This window comes from Citrus sinensis, chromosome 1, assembly GCF_022201045.2.
Source record: "Citrus sinensis cultivar Valencia sweet orange chromosome 1, DVS_A1.0, whole genome shotgun sequence".
Lineage (NCBI taxonomy): Eukaryota > Viridiplantae > Streptophyta > Magnoliopsida > Sapindales > Rutaceae > Citrus > Citrus sinensis.
This window is the reverse complement of record NC_068556.1, coordinates 5,908,070-5,930,015: the sequence shown is the minus strand read 5'-3', so window position 1 is coordinate 5,930,015 and position 21,946 is coordinate 5,908,070. Positions and strand designations below refer to the sequence as shown.

At 33.1% G+C, this 21,946-nt stretch overlaps 1 non-coding gene across 1 annotated transcript; it reads left to right on the top strand.

The window, feature by feature from the left end:
* Nucleotides 1-5,471: 5,471 nt before the first annotated feature.
* LOC127898727 (small nucleolar RNA R71) lies at nt 5,472-5,578 on the top strand. The gene has a single exon (XR_008050575.1). It is a non-coding gene; the product is annotated as a small nucleolar RNA R71 (small nucleolar RNA).
* The last annotated feature ends 16,368 nt before the right edge of the window (nt 5,579-21,946 follow it).

Here is a 21,946-nt window from a genome sequence, read left to right as displayed (position 1 = left end):
TCTAACAAATTCCCCCACACCAAGATGATGCTTGTCCTTAAGCATATAACTCAAGATTAATCTCAAATCTCCACTCAATTCCCATCTCAACTCATCCAAAAACAATTTTAAGCAAGTATACCTCAAGAAATTAAGTTGATCAACATTCGAGAGACAAGGATTTTAAAGCAGAGAATCTCATAAGATAGAATAAGAACATTCAACCACAAGAAGATCCATTCAAAATTCAAGTGCAACAAGATTTAATAGCCCTCTCATTGACTTCACTCCATGCACTCAAAGTGTTTAGGGTGTCATTCATTCAGTCAAATCAAATCAAAGAATGCTATTACCATAAGCTTGCTCATATATCACATCTCAATCCACAAAACATGAATAAAATGCAAAAATCTAAGGGTCTTAAAAGGGTTGTAATGGGGTTAAATAGGTTGAATGAAAAAGAAAGGTTTACGAAAGAAAAAGAGATCAAAATGAGAAGAATGAACTCATTGAATGAACTTATGATATCAAAATGCTTATTTCTACTCAAGTCACCAAGAATGTAAACATTTTTTTCTTTTTTTTTTCGATTTTTCTTTTTCTTTTTTTTCTTCTTTTTTTTTTGTTTTTTGTTTTTTTTTTTGTTTTTGAATCAAACAAAAGAAACGAACCTTGCACAATTTAATTCAAGCATAATGCTTGTTGATCTAATTGAGAAACTTTATTACAAGGTAGAAAAAGCAACAAAATATATCCACACAATGAGTCCAAAAATCTCCTTAAATTGAGGCTCAAAAAGAAGAAAAATGGTTAAGTAGACGGAGAGAATTAGATGGGTAATGGTTAAGGCTCAAACGAAGATAGCAAATAAAGGTCTTCGGGTGGAGAAAAAGGAAAATGCGAGAATAGAAAAATGGTAAATGGTTTGCCCTTATTATTTTAATGCATAAAATCCCGTAATGTGGCTTCAACATGCATAACAAAGCAAGTTCTAGAATAAAAAAACTAGGATTGATATTCACATAACAAAAATAATTAGAGTAAAGTGGTTGCTCATAAGCTCAAATCCTCACAAAGTTGGTAAATTTGCCATCAAATCATGTACACTTTTCAAATGAATCAACCATCAATAGTGGTGTAGAATGAGAAGAATGTATGAGTGAGATATAAAAGGAAAGGTAAAAAAGATAATAAGCGAGAAAGATGTATGTAGTAAAAAAAATTGAAAGATAAAATGTGAAAGATAAAATGTGAGTGATGAAAGAATATGATAGAAAAAAAAATAGATGTGAATAATTTGAGATAGATGGGAAAAGAGTAGCGAGAGAGAAAGGAAAAGAAAATTAATAATATATGAAGCATACTAACTCAAAAATCATTTAAGGATGAGTAGAGTGAAAATAATAATTCCAGGCATCAATAATGCAAAAATCCCTCCCCCACACCAAGAACTTACATTGTCCCTAATGTAAGATAATCAAAGCTCACATAAAAATTAAAGCGTAAGGATAAAAGTTTAAGGGCAAAAAGAAACTTCCCTGAATTATGAGCTTTAATCCACATAACGTTTATGGGCTTGGCGGAAATGGTGGGGTAAATCCCACACTCTCGAAGTATGCGGCCAAATTCTGCTCCATCTTGTTCGGCTTGTGCTCCATTTTCTCTAACTGAATGCTCAACGGTGGTGCGGATGTAGAAAGAATAGTTGGCGGGGCAACAGTGTTGTCGTCAAACTCGTCATCAGAGGTAGCACCACTCCTAGCATAAAGCTTCTTCGGAAGTTGAGTGGGTCCTGGTTCTGTAAACTGAAATCTCCCCTCCTTGAATTCGACCACACCTGTTCTTTCAAACACAGACATATCCAAAAATTCCTTTTTGCAAGCAGAATGCAAATCATTATTGTCAGGATCAAGCACACATAGGTTTATAGCTAACAAAGTAATGTATGGACCAAGAAATAAAGTCCTATACCGTTTAAGCACACTTTGAAATTGATCCGCTAACCAAAAACCTAAATTAGGCCTCACATAATTTAACATGCACTAGATAAAATAAAATTCAGTTTTAGAGAAAATTCCTGAGTGATCTTTCTTGCCTAAAAAATTATATGCTAAGAATCGATGCACACATTTCAAAACAGGATCACGTAAGAAAAAACTCTTTGATTTACTCGGGTCATAGGCATTGTGATCAACAGATAAATTACGCCAAAGACCATAAGGCTCAAAATTTTCGCTAAAGTCACAAGTTGTTCCTAAATATTCATCACTAGTAGAATAATCATCATCAATAACCCAAACAATCAACATCAACAAACTTACGCAACCCAATCTTATCTATCAAAGAATCAAAATTATCTTTAACATTCAATTTTTCAAGAGTATGGTAATGAATATACTTAGCTGGAAGTATTTTGCGCGTGGAAATATCTTTGTACCTCTCTTTCTCCTGTTGAGTCGCGAATGCGAGGCACCCTCCGAGATTGGATTCCGCAAGTGGCAAAACACTCATGCATTTTCCGTGCTTTGATCTTTGTCTCACGGCTTGGCGTGAATCTGAAATTGTGTTCCATGGAACCGTAGTGGGAGCGGCAATCTTAGATTTCTTTGCGACGGGTGTCTTTTTCGATGACTTGGAAGTAGATGCTTTCCTCTTCGGCATTGTTACAATAATTGCACTCACGGATTTCGATTTACCCGGCTGGAATATAAGGCGTAGGCTAGTTACGTTGCGTTGCTGCTCGACTGGAGCTTGCTGCACGGGTTGGGGCTGGTTGTGCACTGCTGGTTGCGTTGGGATGCTGTCTGCGGGTGGGGCTGGTTCTGCGTTGCTGCATGACGCTGGCTGGTTCGCGCTGGCTGGTGCTTGCGTTGCGGGGGCTGCGCGCTGCTCAGCTGGATTGATTTGCGCTGCGCGCGCGGGCTAGAGCTGAGGATCTGCGTTGCGGGGCGCGCTCGTCTGCTGCTGCTCGGCTGCATTGTGCGCGTGGGGCTGATGCGCTACGTGATGGTGATGGCTGGGGCTTGCTGCATTGCGCGCGGCAGCATTTGCAGGTGGGACTGATGCGGCTGCTGCTGGTGAAAACGATAATCAACAGTGATTTTTTTTTTTGAATTAGGGATTTGTGAACAGTGAATAGTGAACAGTGAACAATGATTTGTGATTTTTTTCTTTTTTTTAATAAATAAAAAAATATATATAAAAGAAAGAACAAAAGAAAATCTCTTTTTTTTTGTTTTTTTAAAATAAATAAAAAAATAAAAAAAAATTAAATTTAAAAAAAATTTAATTTTTTTTAAATTTTTTTTTTAGTGATGAATCACTTTGAGACACTAAAAATTTCAGAAGTACTTTTTCAATAAGCACATGGGCACGCCTTAAAACTATTTTACTTTAAAAATCACAGAATTACGTATTAGTTAAGACGTGGGCACGCCTTATCGAAAATTTTCTTCTGGCCAAAATAAGCAAAAACATTAACATTAAAAAAAATCTGAATCAAATTAAAAATAAAAAATATAACTAAAATCAAAATAAATAAATCTTTTGGGTTGCCTCCCAAAAAGCGCATTTGTTTTATGTTTTTGGCTAGATACATTATGCATCAATCTCCATAATTGGGACTCTCAAGAGCCACATCCTCCACAATATTCACCAAAAAACCTTCATAAAAAGGTTTTAAGCGATGACCGTTAACCTTAAAAACTTTGTCAGAGGTCGGACTCCGAATCTCAACTGCACTATGAGAAAAAACATTAGTAACAATAAAAGGTCCAACCTAGCAAAATCGTAATTTACCCGGAAAAAGTTTAGGCTTAGAATGAAAAAGAAGAACTTTTTGACCAACAGAGAACTCCTTTCTCAAAATCATTCTATCATGAAATGTCTTCGTTTTTTCCTTGTAAAAAACTTCCTGCACTATAGGGTTAATAACATCCACAGAAAATATTGAATGTTCCTCACTAGGATATTTCATGGCATCATTCATATTGAATTCTATAACCTCTCCATCAAACTCCATAGTGAGAGTCCCTTTATGTACATCCATTTTAGTCCTAGCAGTCTTAAGAAAAGGTCTTCCTAGCAAAATTGGGATAGAATTAGAGGAGTTATCATCTTTCATATCAAGTACATAAAAATTAGTAGGAAAATCCAACTCATTAACTTGTACTAAGACATCGTCTAATACCCCATCAGGATATGCATTAGACCTATCAGCTAGTTGAATTATCACGCCAATTTCTTTTAATGGACCAACATTCAAAGATGAATAAATGGAACGAGGCATGACATTAATAGAAGCTCCTATATCTAATAAAGCCTTTTCAATTCTAACACTACCAATTTTACAAGGGATAGTAAACATACCTGGATCCTTGCACTTAGGAGGTAGTTTCTTTTGGAGAACTGCTGAAACATTCTCCCCCATGTGAACATTTTCATCTCCTCTTAATTTTCTCTTAGAGGTGCACAGTTCCTTAAAGACTTTAGCATATCAAGGTATTTGTTTTATAGCATCTAATAAAGGAATATTTACCTCAACCTTGCGAAATGTCTCAAGGATGTCTTTCTCTTGTTCCTCCTTCGTGGATTTTGCAAACCGGCTTGGAAAAGGAGGAGGTATCACAATAGGTAGGGGTTTCGCTCTGGTGGGTTTCGCATCATGAGATTGAGGCATCAATTCATTCTTCTCAAGCTCATTTTCTACATGCTTTGTCACTTTCTTACTAGGCTCTTGCAACTCCATCCCACTTCTAAGGATGACAGCACTAACGTTTTGCTTTGGATTCACCTCAGATTGTGAAGGCAATCTCCCTAATACTTGAGACTCCAGACGGCTCACTGTAGTCGCCAATTGACTCATTTGGTTCTCCAAATTCTGAATGCTTGCTGTAGTTGCCTGCTGAAATTGTTGAGTGTTAGTTGCAAGTGATTTAACAATTTCTTCAAGAGATTTACCTGACTTGGAGTTTGACTGTGGAGGTGCTGGTTGTCTTGGTGGATACTGTTGTGGGAATCCTGATTGCCTAACTCCATAGCTGAAGTTGGGATGATCCTTTCATCCCGGATTGTATGTTTGTGCATAAGGATCATACCTCCTCTGAGGCATGCCTGGAAATCCTCCAACTGCATTGGCTTGTTCAACAGGTTCTTCTTGAAGTGTAGGACACATATCGGTTGAATGACCCATATTGTAACAAATGCCACAAGTCTTCACCTGTTGCACATTACCTACAACAAACTTTTCCACAAGAGAAGTTAGTTTATCTAAACGTTGTTCAACAGAAGAAATATTTACCTCATTCACCTTCCTTGAAGTGGCATCTTGCCTACTGCCAAATTGTTGTGCGTTGGTAGCCATATTTGATATCAACTCCCTTGCTTGAGTAGGGGTCTTGTTCACTAACACGCCTCCACTAGCAGCATCTATCATACTCCTATCCATCAATGACAGTCCTTCGTAAAAATATTGAATAAGAAGTTGATCAGAAATCTGATGCTGAGGACAACTAGCACACAATTGTTTGAATCGCTCCCAATACTCATACAAAGTCTCCCCAGGAAGTTGTCTGATCCCACAAATATCTTTTCTGATGTTGGTAACTCTTGAAGCAGGAAAATACTTCTCGAGGAACTGTTTCTTCAAACCATTCCACGTTGTAATTGATCCAGGAGGCAAGTAGTACAACCAATCTTTAGCTAGCCCATCTACAGAGAACGGAAAAGCACGCAGCTTAATTTACTCTTCAGTCACGCCTTGTGGCCTCATACTTGAGCACACAACATGAAACTCCTTGAGATGTTTATGAGGATCTTCACCTGCAAAACCATGAAACTTGGGTAATAAATGAATAAGACTAGACTTTAATTCAAAATTTACCTCCAAGTCTACATATTGAATGCAGAGTGGTTGTTGATTCAAGTCTGGTTCAGCTAACTCTCTAAGAGTTCTTTTTACAGGTGCAGGTCTATCCATCACTTGTTCTTCTGAATCGCTAGATAATTCAACTAAATCAGGCACTGTATCTGTTTCAGAAAGCAAAGGCGACGAGGATCGTTGCTTAGCTCGCTTCGTCTGCTGTCTCAGCTGGCGAACTGTCTTCTCAATTTCAGGATCAAACGAAAGTGTACCTGTACGGGAAGAACAAACCATACACCAAGTAAAATGTAAAAAGGATTAAATAAATGACACCAATCCCCGGCAACGGTGCCAAAATTTGATGGGTGTCGAAGCCAACAAAAATAAATTCCTACTCTAAATAAATTGTGTATAGTGATTGAGCAGGGTCGTGTCCACAGAGATCGGTAATTATTTAAATCCTTTTGAAATGTAAAACATAAAATGGGGCAATTGTAGACAATAATAAAAATCAAATTAAATAACAAGAATGCAAATTAAAGTTGTAATTCAAATTGGAGAAAGCTCTGGTTAAAGGAATTAACTAAGCTTGATTCGACTACTGATCATTGATTCAAATATAGATTATTATTACTTATGAATAAATCGATTATAGCTATTGAGATCCTCTAATAGCCAATCTCTCCTTAACTAGTCGATAACAAAGGTACGACCGTTGGATATTTCTCTAATCAATAGACAACCCTAGATACGATCATAGGATTTAATCAATTGACAGCTTGAAAAACCAGAGAGACCCAAATCCTAATCAACACATATGATGATTCATTTAAATTAGATTGTTTATTCTCACAACACAACTCTCTGCTATGTTATTTGTCACAAACATTAAATTCTTCATACGATGAATCCTTTAATTGACAATAGATTAAGTTGATAATTAAATAGTGGCCAATTACCTAATTAACAAACATAATCATGAAACTAATTCAGAGAATAAACAAATACCCAAAAAGTAATAAAACAATTAAAGCATAAAAAAGATCTCACAGTAGTGATGAATCAAAGCTTCATTATCCTTCAACCAGAAAATAAGTTTAGTTCTTCATATAGAGAAGAGAAAAATTAGATCTAGGGTTTCTTTCTTTTTCTCCAATCCAAATCCCCCCTTTTTCACAATAGATTCCTCCCTTAAATACTCTCCCTCTCTTCTCCTCTAGAATTCTATTTAAAATAAAATACTAATATCTGAAATATTAAATTCGTAATTACAAAAATAACCAAAAATACAAAACACGTTAAACTAAAAACTGCAGGTTCGCAGTTGACAGCACGCGCTCACGCCTTATCAACAAAGTTCTTCTGACGCTCATAATTTCTCCAAGAGAATAATCATCCTTAAACATCATCTTATAGCTCAATTTTATCACCAATAAATAGAATTGCACCTACAAAAGTAAAACACAAGTAAATCACTATTATTAAGTGCAAAACATTGATATTAAGGGAAGTAAACAATGCAAAACTAGTGCATAAATTGCACTCTAACAGTGGTGATTGTGGTTGGTTGGTGTTGGATGTTTGTTGACCTTGGCTGTGTTCGGTGATGATTGTATGCAGCTGGCTGTGAGCATTTTCCCATGTGCTAGCTTGTGGTTTGCATGAGAGTTTTTGTCGTGAGGGAGTTGTTTGTGTATGTGGTGATTGTGGCTGGCTGGTGGTTGTATCTTGAACCAAATCTTGAGACAAATGGCCATGGGGTGCGGGCTGTGACAGCAGGATGATCTCCCGAATGGTGTGTGGTTTGTGTTGGCTGCGGGCTAGAGGCTGGTAACTGGTTGGCTTGAGATGAAAACCCATACACCAAGTCTGGTGATGAAAGCTTGGAGTTGGGTGTCGAAGGGATGACAATGGCGGTTGGAGTTGGCTATTGAAGGGATGACGATGGCGGTGTATTTACGGAATTTGGGGGTTGTTGGGGTTGGGCTGGCGATTGACTCTTGTATTTTGAGCAAGTTTGCCTTTGGGACCTTCTAAAAAAAGGATGTTCATTTTTAGAAATGATGGGAGGAGCCAGTGGTGGCTGGTTGCCATTATCGTTAATCGGCGAGATGAGAACCGGCTTATTTCGAGCACTACTTTCTTCCCCTTCTTCTAGTGAATTGAGGGGTGATTTTGTACCTCATGGCAGCAATCATAGTCATTGATGCCAATTTCTTTTTATTCATTTACGGCATTAGGTGGGATTGAAGGTTGCTAAAGTTTCGAGAGGATAGCGGCAGTGGACGTTGGTGGTTGGTTTGCATGGGGTTGGATTTGAGATAGAGGGTCTGAATGAGAGTGGTTTGGTTTGATTCACGGTGATGGAAACTGGACATCCGGTAGTGGGTCATTGGTGAATTTTGGGGGTCATTTAAAAGATTTTTTAGGAGGATTCAAACTTCTGATAATTTATTCTTCGGCAGAGAGGGTGTAGACCGGTGATGGCTGGTTGCCATCACCGGCAACCGAAGAGGCCATTAATGCCATTTAAGGCTTTTGGGGAGGGGGGAGACATGTGGCTTTTAGGCTTTTATTTGGACATTTATGATTGGCCTAATCTTACTGCACATTTCTTTAAAAAAAAGTTATATGATTTTTTTAAAAAAAATTAGACAATAGGCATTTAAAGAAAAAATTAATTTGAGTCGAAGATGTGCAGAAGCTTTGTTTTTTTGGTTAAAAAGATTATTAGTTATTTCTTATCCTTAATATTTCTTTCTGGAAAATCTCCACTACAATGACTCAATTACCAGTATCCAACGACTTCCATCGATTATTGAGCGCTACTTGAACTAACCAAGACACACGCACAATGCACACACAAGTGTTTCGGTTTAATGGCTTCGATCATTATTGTTGTTCATATCATGTAACATAAAAGAAAAAGAGAAGGAAGTAAAAGTATTTTAACCTAAGCCTGTGATTGCCAACAACTTCTTCAATCTTTATAAACTTTCTCGACGATCCGGTTCCGTATCATTAATCGGGATAAAATTTTGTCCGAAATTTTGACCAATTTCAAATCAATTTTAGAAGATTAATTCTGACTCCCATAACATCTGGGACAGAATTTCAAAACACGATCGGCAGTCGGTGCGAAAATCATAAAGTTTTGGTGTTGTTTTTACTTTTACTGGACAAGCTAGTGATTAATATTGATGGACTTGAACAACAATAAAATTACACAGGTGACTGCAAACCTTCAAAAGTACCAAAAAGTCATTAAGTTGTTGCAATCTTGTTGTGAAAAATGCAACAACAAAATTGATTGTGCTTCACCGGCCTTCTAAATCTTATATGAAATTGATGGATGATGCTGCATTGAAATCACAATAATGATGTTGCTTTCTGCTCATATATTTCCTTAAGGAAGAAAATGTCACAATAAACAATTGGTGTAATATTCAATTTTTTCAGTTTAATACACATGACTGCAAGCCGATGCCGTAAAAATACAGCTTTTATGGCAAAGAGGCAGCATTATAGAGTTGATTTTACCAATTCTCTCAACAACAAAAAAGGAGGTGATAGAAAGAGTTATGAGTTTAATTATTAGTTATATCAAGTAAATAAAATATATATATATATATATATATATAACTAAAGAAACAAAGCATCTGTATTCCAAATGTTGGGTAAATGAAAGTTATTATATTATATGGAGTTTACCCCATTTAATAAGAATATTTCATAAATAAATGATGAAGTGGACACAGGCACGTTTTGCCAAGTGGGTATTGACATGGTTCATTTCTCTTCAGATATTGGCATATCAATAAAAATTATATGATATGAGAATTTGTAACAAGTAGTGAACCAAGATGGAAGAAGAGAAAGGAGAAGAAATATTGCAGTAAAGCTTTAATTTCCACGGCTTTATTCCATTCATTCCGGACTACATAAATAGTCTTTAGACTTAATGTATTAAGCTAGAAAATAGAACAATAACAGCAAAATAATCTGGGAAATAACTAAGTTGTGCTGATTTTCAGCACCCAAAGCTTATTCAACGGAAACCACTAAGGTCCTCAACTAAGAAAGTACTAACAAAGTTGACCAAGTCTTAATAATGATCAAATCTTCCACTCTCCCTCTCCTGCCTCAACTAAGAGAGTATTAACAAAGTTGACCAAGTCTTAATGATGATCAAATCTTCCACTCTTCCTCTCCTGCTGTGAAGACGTGCATGCAATTCCCATGCATATTCATAATGACCGCATATCATTCCCCACTACAACAAACAACAACATTACCGGCTAGATATTCGAAGGGCTTCATTTACCCTCGGTAATAAGTACTTTTTAGGGAAGAACCGTCAGATATACATTAAAAAAGTGATTAGCTTTTCTTATTAGAGGGGGCTCATCAGAGTGAGCTAAACAGGAACGAAACGGGGTTGAGTAACCCCAAACATGTCTTGTGAAATAATCGCATATCATTCCCCACTACAACAAACAACATCATTACCGACTAGATATTCGAAGGGCTTCATTTACCTTCGGTAATAAGTACTTTTTATAAAGGCAGGAAAGGGTCGTCGGATATATACATTAAAAAGCGATTAGCTTTTTTTTTTATTAGAGGTGGCTCATCAGATCTAGCTAAACAGAAACGAAATGGGGTTGAGTAACCCCAAATATGTCTTGCAAAAAAAAAAAGAAAAAGCAATTAGTTTTTTCAAGATCAAATTACCCTTGCTAATAAAGAATAAATTAGTCTGAAAAATAGATGAGTAATACTGAAAGTACATTTTTGTAGTAAAGTTCAAAGCAAGATAAAGATCCTAAGTGCATGGGTTTTGCCTAACTAAAAGCCTGAACATAATTTTAGCGAGTAATTAAATTATTATAAATTGAACTTTTAATAATATCTTGCTTTTATTAGCTTAAAAAATTAGATAAGAACACATATATTTCCAGCAATTAAAAATAACTTATTTATGTTAGTCCCAGTGGAAGAGAGTTTGTATAATGCTTTTGAGGATGGCGTTACAGCTGATAAGGTAAGTTCGGTATTTAGTTGATCTGGTGATATGTTTTTCCATAAAAAAATGTCTGACGTGGTCAATTAGTATGCATGCATATGCAAGTAACTTCTGACATTCTTAATAAGGGAAATTATCAGTCATATACTCTTAAATGACACCCGTATCAAACGTGTGTGAACACTTTTCAAGTGTATCATTTGTTTATCCTAAGTTGACAAAACACTTCTGCCGTCCACCAATCCATTAACTGCCGTTTGCAAGCGCTGACATCATAAGGGTAATCTCGTCTTTTAAGATGGACGAAACTTTGATTAAAAAAAACGACATGTCATCTCATTTACCTAGTAAAAAATGACATGTCATATGATATATATTGATAAAAATGATATGTCATCCCATTTATCAGATAATTGTATATAATTGCTAAAAAAAACTATTTTACAACCGAATCTACTTCTCCAAAATTTAACCTAAATTTTTGAAGATCTACTCCTCCATGCTCCAACTGAAATTTTTTATAGTATAATATGTATAATTATAAATAATATGTTGTTAATAATTTTTTATGGTATAATATGGATTTTTTTTATGGATAATTGTTAATAATATGTGCCATTAATAATTCATTTTTTTAATCAAAAAATGTATTGTTAATAACAAAATAAAAAAAATTGTGTATTGAAAATTTACATTAATTTTTGGGGTAAATTTATCTTTTTACCTCATTTTGAGTGTCAAGGGCGAAATAGTCAATTTACCACAATTATGTTAACTTTCTAACGGAAGTTAACAGATTGGTGGACAGCAGAAGTGTTTTGTCAACTTAGGGTATACGAGTGATACACTTGAAAAGTGTTCACACACATTTAATACGGGTGTCATTTAAGGGTATATGGCTGATAATTTCTCTCTTAATAATTTGCCCCCTTATATCTCTTTTTGGGTCCCAGACTCCCAGCTATCCTCATCTCAACATGCTTTTTACATCAACCTAGAATTTTTTTTTTTGGGTGAAGAAGGTTTTTTGCAAAGCGAAGGTTTTTTGCACAGCTTACATACTGTTTCTGATATTCTTGTAGCGGAAATAGTTTTTTCTTTCAAAGTCGCGTTTTTTTTTTCAATTACTTTTGCAGTCATTCTAACTCATCTAACTCCATGATTGTTTGTTTTGCAGATCCTTAATTTTCTTCAGCAAAATGCACGTCCTCGGGTTGCTGACAGAATACTGTCTGTACTAGAAAACGTCTGTGATTAGGTCATAATTCTTTCCTGCAGATGTATCGCATGTATCAATGCTTCCTGACCTTCCATAGCAAATTTCTCGATATTTTCTACTTAATACATATCAATTAACGAAGATGATTATTTATTTTCTAATGTTTCAAATTCTGTTATTTCCTTAACAGATAAGATTGTGGGAATAAGATTTGATAGGGATGAAATGACCCCAGCACATTATTATGATGAGTTTCCCTCGAGGGTAATTTGAGCATTTTAATTGGATTGATTCTTATCTCACATCTTTCAGGGATTACATTTTAAAGTTATGTCATAAATCTTGTAGGATGTCTTTGAGGCTGCTTGTGATTATGCAAGAGATCGAAGTGGTTTGCAATGGGAGGATTCAAAGAAAATGCATCAAGTTGTTAAGGCAGAAATTCACATACACATAAGAGAGTTCCTTCGTGGTCAAAACAAGTAGAATGATGTTTTCTTGGCCATGCAGAACTTACTGAACAAAAAGGATGACAAGCCATGTGTTGCTTGGGACCATTGCATGGTAGGGTTGTCATAATTTGGAGTTTGTCTTGCCTGGTTCGTAGCTGCATTGAAACCACTAGAGGCATTTTCCAGATTCATTACAAACCAGATGGGAAAATAAGAAATCAAGATTCTTTCTACCTAAAATAAACGAAGGCGAGGCTGAAGTCCATGAAAAGTCATCCAATCCCTACATTGAGGGATGATGTACGATTGTACACTAGAAAGTACGAAAGGTGGAAATTGTTGTCTTATCTTCTCTGTATATTTAATCTTTAATTCAACTTAATATGATTGAAATATGAATGATGGAAGTTTATAGAATTTTGATGGCAAGTTTTTTTGTAAAAATTTGTATCGATTTGACCAAAATTCAATTTTGTAAGTCGGCCTTTAATTTTTTTTTTTTACTTGACTTGAACAACTTTATTTGGTTAAAGTGTTAGAACTCCTCATTATATTAAAATATTATAATACCAATGTTTATCAATTGCACCACATAGTATCATAAGGTGGTCAACACAAAATCTTATGCAATCAAATCTGCATAAACTAAACTCAACGGAGGGTCGGGTTTACGTAAGTTTTGTAACTATTTTGTGATAAAAAAAATTATTTTTTGCCTTTCATTCTCACCCTCGTTCTTAGATTGGCTCAAGCAGTTCTTTCCGTCATTCTCTCTATACAGTGGTTCAACAAACGTTAACTAATTAACGCTCCACCACCACCCATTTGCCTTTAACGTGCGACGCCAACTCCATTGTCACCTCATTGCGTGACACCCACCTACCACACGACACTAGCTCCACTGCCACCCCACCATGCAACACCTAATCTACTACCACTCTATCGTGTAATACCACTGTTGTCCCTCATTGGCAATGTTATAATAATTGTAGTAGTAGTAATAATAACAATAATAGTATTATGCAAGATCATCGAGGTGTGTTTTTGGCTACTTTTGGATCCTTTCTTGGCCGCTAGCCGATACTTTACACTGAGCTCATGGTTGTGTGCGAGACGTTGGAGCTTGCTGCTCAGCTTGGTTATCATATGCTTTAGGTAGAGTCGGATTTAGCTATGATCGTTTCTTGGATACATTCCTGGGGTCCTGTTCGTTGAGATTATACTTACTTTCTGCGTCGGATGTGTTCTTTCACATCATCTTCGCTTATTCTGGTTAGTCATGTGTTTTGTGAGGCTACCTCTGCTGCTGATTTTTTGGCCAATTGGGTATGTTCTCACCATGTCAATAGGTGCTTCTCTTGTTCCCAAAATCTTCCCGCTGGCTTATTTAGTATTCTCCATTTGGATGCTCAGTTTGTTCCTCATGTCAAGCATTAGTATTGATGGTTTTCTTTTCCTTTATTCTTTCTTAGCTATTCATGTGTATTTTCATTTGTTTTTGGAGGTTTTGGTCTATGTTCCCCTCCTTACGTATTCATTTCATTTTTTTTATTTATATTACAAGTAGGGGTCCTGCCTAACCTCTCACTTTCTGCTGATTTTTCTTTTTTTAAAAATATATGTTTGTTCGTCACAATCAGACATTCGCAGCTACTGTAATTGAGCATTTTTTAAATTTTTTAGCAAAGGGATTCATCGTCTTTTACAATGCTATTGTAATTCATTTTTTATTCCCCAACCCCTGTGAGTTCTTGCAATAGGAAATAATTGCGTTTAGATCATCATAGCGATAATAAGAGTTCGTAGCACTATAACAGCTATCGTGAATCGGTGAAGATGTCACTGAAGTTGATGATTTGTCTTTGTGCCTATCTTCATCTTTGCCTTCGCTTCAGGCTTTGGATTTTTCACACTGAAACGTGTCATCCAATCAATTATTGATGATATTTTATTTGGAATAGAAAATCAATTCAAGAGTTGATGTTGCATTTACTTCATGGAATGAGAATGAGGTGGAATGGGAATGGGCTAAGAATGGGTTGGAATAGGAATGAAATTCCAATGTTTGGCAAAAATAAATGGGAATGAGAATGTGCTGGAATGCCATTGATGTGTTTACTTAGCAAAATAAATGAAAATGAGAATTGAGAATGGGAATCAATTTACCAAAATGCCCATATTATTAAATAATGTAATTTTCATTAACTAGATACATGTATAAATATTATTATAAAAATGATATTAATTAAAAAAATAAAATTAATAATAATAATAAATGTTAATAATGATAATATTAATAAAAATAATATTAATAATAATTAATAATAACTAAAATAATAAATTTAATAAAATTTAATAATAATAATAATAATTATGACGTTTAAAATAATAAAATTAATTATGATTTGAACGAGGGTAATTCGAAAAATATAAAAAAAAATTATAAGGATACAAAGGTCGGTTCAGGGAATGGGAATTCTCATTCCCAACCCCCCATGGGAATGAGATTCTCATTCCTTATTCTCAAATTGTGTAGGACCCAACATTTTATTCTCATTCTCAAAATACATTTTGCTAAGTAAACATGAGTTTCATTCTCATTCCCTAAGCTAAACCCTCAAGTAAACACACCATGACTGTTAAAGAGTGAAAACATTTTTTCTTTCTTCGGTATTATCTATTTTGGCAATGTTATGATCCTTCTTAGTAATAAATAATAATAACAGTAGTAGTAGTAGTAGTAGTAGTAGTAGTAGTAGTAGTAGTAGTACTAATAATAATAATAATAATAATAGTAATAATAATGAGTTGTAATAAATTTAACGTACTCACAGTTACTTGTCTATTATAGGCAATTTCCGCCGTAGTAAAAATTAAAATTGAATTTGATTGTACCATTTTGATATAAAAAAAAAAAAAGATTTATGCCATAAGAGGTGTGTGATTTTAATAGATCTTTTGGGTTGAATTGTACTAGTAGTGACTACTTGCGATTGCGTTAGGGAGGGAGCTTTTGCTTTTGACACCCCCTCAAAATCCTGACAACATTTATTTTAAATTTTATTTTCTAAAATACCTCATTTTAGTTTTTAAAATATAAATTTATATAATCATATTGCTATAAAGTTCTTTACTCTAAAAAATTATTTTTTAAATTTTTATTCGTAAATTATATTCAAAACTTAAAATCTTAAAATATTTTTTTCCTATTATATAGTTCATAACTCTAATTTTTTTAAAAACCTATTTTTATTAAAATTTAAGTATATATTATAAAATAGGGTAGATGTGAAATATTTATTAAAAATAATTAATTTCAGTGTTTAACTTCATATCCGTACAAAAAAATGGAATCGAATCAAATCTACTTGGTTGTTTTGATAATTTGAATGAGATTTGGGTTTTATATGAGTTTTTAGGGGTGTCAAAAGGTGTGGGCTCAATTTTTCAGGCCGGCCAACCCAATCGTTTTAAATAGGCTTTAATTGGGTCTAGTCGTCCGGAGCGCGAGAAAACGTGGATCTCTACGCATCAATAGATTAATATACCGGGACAATTTTAGGAATTGACGAAATTGTTCTTGTGGTTGAAAGTTAGTGTTTTAGTCTTTCAGATAACAAACGTAACACCTGAAAAACCGTTGTTGCACTTGCTAGTTCCACGTAATTAGGGATGGCAAATGGGTAACGTCCGTAGCGGATTTATTATTATTAAACTTAAACTCGCACAAAATTTAAATTATTAAACTCACTCGCAATCCACAACAAGTTTTAATTTTTTTAAGAAAACTCACTTGCTGTTGATTTTGACAATTGCCACATTCGCAATGATATTCGACGGATTTTTTACGTGTTTGTATATTTAAAATCACAAATGTTCAATATATAAATCTATAATAATAACCTCAAATTCCACATAACATACTCAATTTTAAATTTAACCAATATAAATGATAAATTAAAATTTCAACATCAATTCAATACAAACTCTCAAATTTAAATATAAAATATACAAATCCTTAAAAAAACACAAAATAGTATCTAAAAATAACAATTATATTTCATATTATCATTCAACATAAGATCAAAGAGAAGATATTTATTTCATTCACCATCATTAGCACCCATCTAAGAGGATGCCTACAATAATGATTACGATTAATATTTTTCAAATATTAATTCAAAAATATATATAATAATAAAATAATTCATGCATTAAGTTAAAAAAAATAGATCACACAAAAATATTTTGGTTATTTGACACTTTACAGAATTACATTATTTTCTTTATATATTTTTTAAATTTAAATTTTTTAATTAAAATTAAATTAAAAATATTTAAAAAATATTACGGATCTAATAAATATCCTTATGAATATTCATTAGATATTAAACTAATACCAAACACACCTACATCTAAATATGAATTTTAATTTATAATATTAAATTCGCCAGTAACCAGTAAAATTATCGACAGATTTTGACGGACGGATTTAAACAAATTTGCGGGCGCAATTACCATCCTAAGTCACGTAACTGAACAAACAAAGCGGCCTTCCGATCACTCTTCATTTCCAAATGAAAACTTTAATTTTTTTAAACTCAATTGGCAATTACTCAAATCCATTGATTATTTCATCTCCGCATTTTCTCACTCATTTTCGATTATTTTCTCGAAAAAATAAAACACTCCTTCCCTTTTCCTATAAGCACATAACCATCTCTGTGTCTTTTCTAAAATCATAAATGTATTCAAAACATGCATAACTTATGTCTCATTATAAATATTGACATTACATGTATATTTACATATAAAACATAAGCAACATAAACGTGCTCAAAATGCAAGATATGGAGCAATGCGTCTCGTGACCCAACCTCAATTAACTAGAACTGAACTGCATGAAATCTTGGGTGGAAAGGGCTAAATAGGAAAACAGTGAGCTTGCGGCTCAGTAAGTGGATGTAATATTATATTAAAAATATTAATAGTAATAATTATAATAAAGTATGTGTACTAGTGCTTATACATAATCATGTAACATAACTCCACATTAAATACTACACATCAGCAAACATGGAATTCATATATACATACATCACAAACTGCACCAAATAGTACCCAGCGGAAATAACTCTCAATACTCGTCGGGATCATCATCGCACAAGTAAACTGGGGGGAAAACCTCTCAATACCCGGTGGAATTTAGCTACATCACTCGGATAGAGTAACCTAACTCTCAATACGCATGCGCAAAGTCTACAGGGACGTGTACATATATGGTGACTAACAATCACATCTCATGACTTAATCAAACATATAATATGCATATATATAATCATAACATGATATTAAATCATAATATCAAACATAGATGCTTCATAGAATACATAATAGTAATACTAGTATCCACTCACAGATCTTGTTTCACTCTGGGGTTTGTTGGGGCTCTTGTGGGTTCCTAGATTCTCGAGTTCCTCCTAAAATATAGGGTTCAAAAATTAACTGTTAGAATTGATATAATAACTTATACGTATATGCAAACTATAACATAATTGCTCAAATTTCATAATTCCATTACCCACTGGTTCAACTGGATTTAATCTAACTATCCAGTTCTAATTTTCATATTATTTCCTCTTAATTCCAATTTATTTCTCACACCAGGCTTCTTTCTATTTCTTTTCTTTTTTTTTCTTCCCTCTCTTTCTCTTCTCTTTTCTCTCGGCTTTCTTCTTTTCCCTCTTTTTCTTTTCTTTTCTTCTCCTTTCGAATTGCAAGCAGCTGAAATGATAAAGCATGCAGTTGGTTGTTGCTTTTGAAAATTGCCACGTTTGGTTTCTTTTTTTTTGTTTTTAAAGTGGTGCATGGCCAGCGGTGCATGACATAGACAGTAGAAATCATTGGTTCACACCTCAAACTCCACATTAATCTATTTGATTTTATAAATCTTCAGGCTTTTGCTTTCCAATTCATTAACTCTTCTACACATTTAATGGAGAATATTTCAAAAAAATTACATTAAATCTTGAATTAGTTTTTCATTAAACCAAATTTTTGCTGAAGCCTATAATTCAAAAAATTGGAAGTTATCCACTACTCTAATAGGGCCTGTGTTTTTATTTTTTTGTATTACTACCACTTTAAGTTGCACTTATTTGCTACTCTTTCTGTTGTTTTTGCTATTTTTTTATTGTTTCTACTGTTATTTGATAATTTTGTACTATTTTTAGGTAACTTTTTATATTTTTTGCTGCTATTTACGTTGATTTTTTTGTTTCTATTACTATTTACTTTTTTTTTTACAGTTTCTATTGCTATCTACTACTGTTTTTGCTTTTTTTTTAACAGTTTTTACTATAATTTGATTTTTTTTCATAAGAGTGTTAGCACATTATGCTTGTATGTGCCCTATGCCTCAACATTCTCAGCATCCAATACCCTCAAGTTTATTAAAATCAAACAATTTAGAATTAGAGTTAGGAGAACCTTTTTGAGTTGTTAAAGCTGTTGATGTAGACGTGTTCTTTGGTTTGTTAAAGTTCTTATTTTTCAACATCTTCTTGAAATTCTTTGCAATAAGAGCAAGTGAATTATCAACGTACAAATATGGATCATCATCCTCACTTGTTTTGGTGGCGGAAGCCTATGTTTAAGCCAAAAAAGTAACACTCTTTTCTTTCTTGGGATTTAAATTTAAGTAATTAGTCTCATAAACCATCAATTTTCCTATAAATGAACCCCTATTCATGATAGACATATCAACATATTTTTCAATGGCCAAAATTTTAGGTTGATATCTAGGATGGACAAATCTTAAGATTTTTCTACAAATTTGTTCCTCAAAAATAAGTTTTCCAAAAGCAAAAAAGTCATTAACCATAGCAAGTATTCTAGAATTAAATTCAGATATGGTTTCATGTTTATGCATTCTCAAGTTTTCAAAATCATATGTAAGTTTCTGAAGTTTAGAACGCTTTACCGTATTGTCGCCTTCAAAAGTACTTTGGAGTATATCCCTAGTAGCTTTAGATGTCTTGCATGTAGAAATTAGTTGGTGTTGAAACACATCAACTCATTGACAATAGTATTAAGTCATTTTGCATTATATCCAAATGCGTGGAGTTCATTATTAGTCCATTCTCTGACTGACTTTAGAGATTCTATAACATCTTCATCAATTCTGGTGGGTGGAGTATATCCAATAAGTTCGCATTGCCAAACTCTTTCATTAATAGTTGTCGGATAAATAGATTGAAAACAAAACAATGAGCCAACAAAGTTGAGAAGTTGTTCAAAACAAAAATGAACATTTTTTTTAAATGACCGTATTTCTTCAAAGACTTTTGATTTTCATATTTTTTTCCTTCAAATTGTTTCAAAGAAACAATTATACCTTATATTTTCATTTTGTAACTCTTCTGGGAGATATGGAGAAGGAATTTTGAATATAGTTTTGCTTGACAACATGAACTCATAGTCCTTCAGAGACATGTAAAATATGCACTTATATATTGAATCCTTCATGAACATGATGTTGGTGAATGACATTATAATTTTGAAATAGTTCTTCAGGAACATATTTTGAAAGAGAATCTTTATTATGTGTAGTGCAATCCCTCAAGAATGCATTCTTAATTTTCTTTCATTGTATATTACAGTATTCACATTTTAGGATAAATTTTTGAATTTCAAGAATGGAAAATATATAATAGCAATAGGGTATTATAATAAGAAGAATTAAACAATAACAATATCAATTAATAGAACATTAGATAAATGTTTTAATCCAATTCTCATAAAATATTTGTAATCATTAATAAAGGAAGTAAGGAACAATTTCATAAATCCATTATTCTTAAATTATAGAAATACATAAGCAAAATATGTATATGATTTTAGACAAATCAAGATAGTTTCATTCATACCTGCATGAGTAAGATCAAAGGAGAGATATTATCATATTACCTCTTAGTGGCTAGAGATCCATGCTAATAACATGTTATATTATTTATCAATTAGGAGCACAACAATATATATAAAAGAAACAGAAAAAGAAAATAGGAGGCACAACAATAATTTAGAGACAACTTTAATTCAATATATACAAGGAAGGAGATGAGTGCTCCTTTTACAGTCCTATAACCATATAAACGAAATAAATAATTAGTAAATAGATACGTCATTAGTCATAACTTCTTGCGAGATAGTGGGAGTTATAGGATATGATAAGTTGTTTGGCGGAGAGATGAAAAGTTACTTTGATGAACATCCACATAATTATAATTATTTCATAACATGTTGTTTATATTATTATTAATTATTGACTTGTGCAACTAATTAATTTTGTCATTTTTAGAATGATTATTTTTATTTAATTTATGTGTTGGATTTTTTTCTCTTTGTTTAACCCTATTTAGAGTATTATCATTATAGTGAAAGCATTATTCCAATTTTTTGGATTTAAATAAATTCGTTAAACTCTAAGCATAGTGGGCAAAATATGACATCACAAAAAAGTGACATAGAAAATAAAATAAAAACAGTAATAAAATAAAAATAACTAGCAAAAAACCATAGTACTTGAACATAATCAATAGAAAATCACAAATTATATAAATAGATAAATGAAACCCACCTCTCAAGTATTAGAATAGAAAATAAAAGTATATTAAAAGAAGTTTAGAAATAAAAAAGGTTAAAATATGGGTGTTAAAAATATTTTTCAAAGTGCAAATAAACTGGATATTATTTTAAAATTTTAAAATTTTTAATATTTTAAAATTGTATATTTTAATTGGAGCCAATTATATTAGCACAAAAAAGTGACAGAAAATGAAATGAAAATACTAAAATAAAATAATAAAAAGGCACGATGCTGACTATTGAATAGAATTTGTTGTACGTACATCTCATTGAAACATAAAAATCAAATACGCTTCTTCCCTCCATTTATACAGAGGTTTTTAATTAAATATACCCCAAAAGTAGGGTATTTATGTAAATATGCCCCATAGTTTATAATTATATAGATATGCCACTTTGGTGTGTGTATTGACTAAAATGTCCCTAAAAGAAAAATATAAAGCACAAAAAAGCACCCTCCAACACGCCCAACCATTTCACTCCTCACATCATTTCACTCTACACAACAAAAAATCACTCCACACTCTCAAAATCACTAATTAACAGTCAATGTATGAGATTTTGGTTTGTAACTAGGTACATTATTCATCCAGTGAATTAGTTATTTTAAGATTACATTTATTTTGTTTATTCATGAATTTTCTTGACATTATATTATTTTTAGGGTTTTGTTTGATTTGTGATAAATAACAAAACATCTCACATTTTCATTACATTTGCATCATGCTATGTGATTGATTTTTTAACTACAATTGTTGAAATCT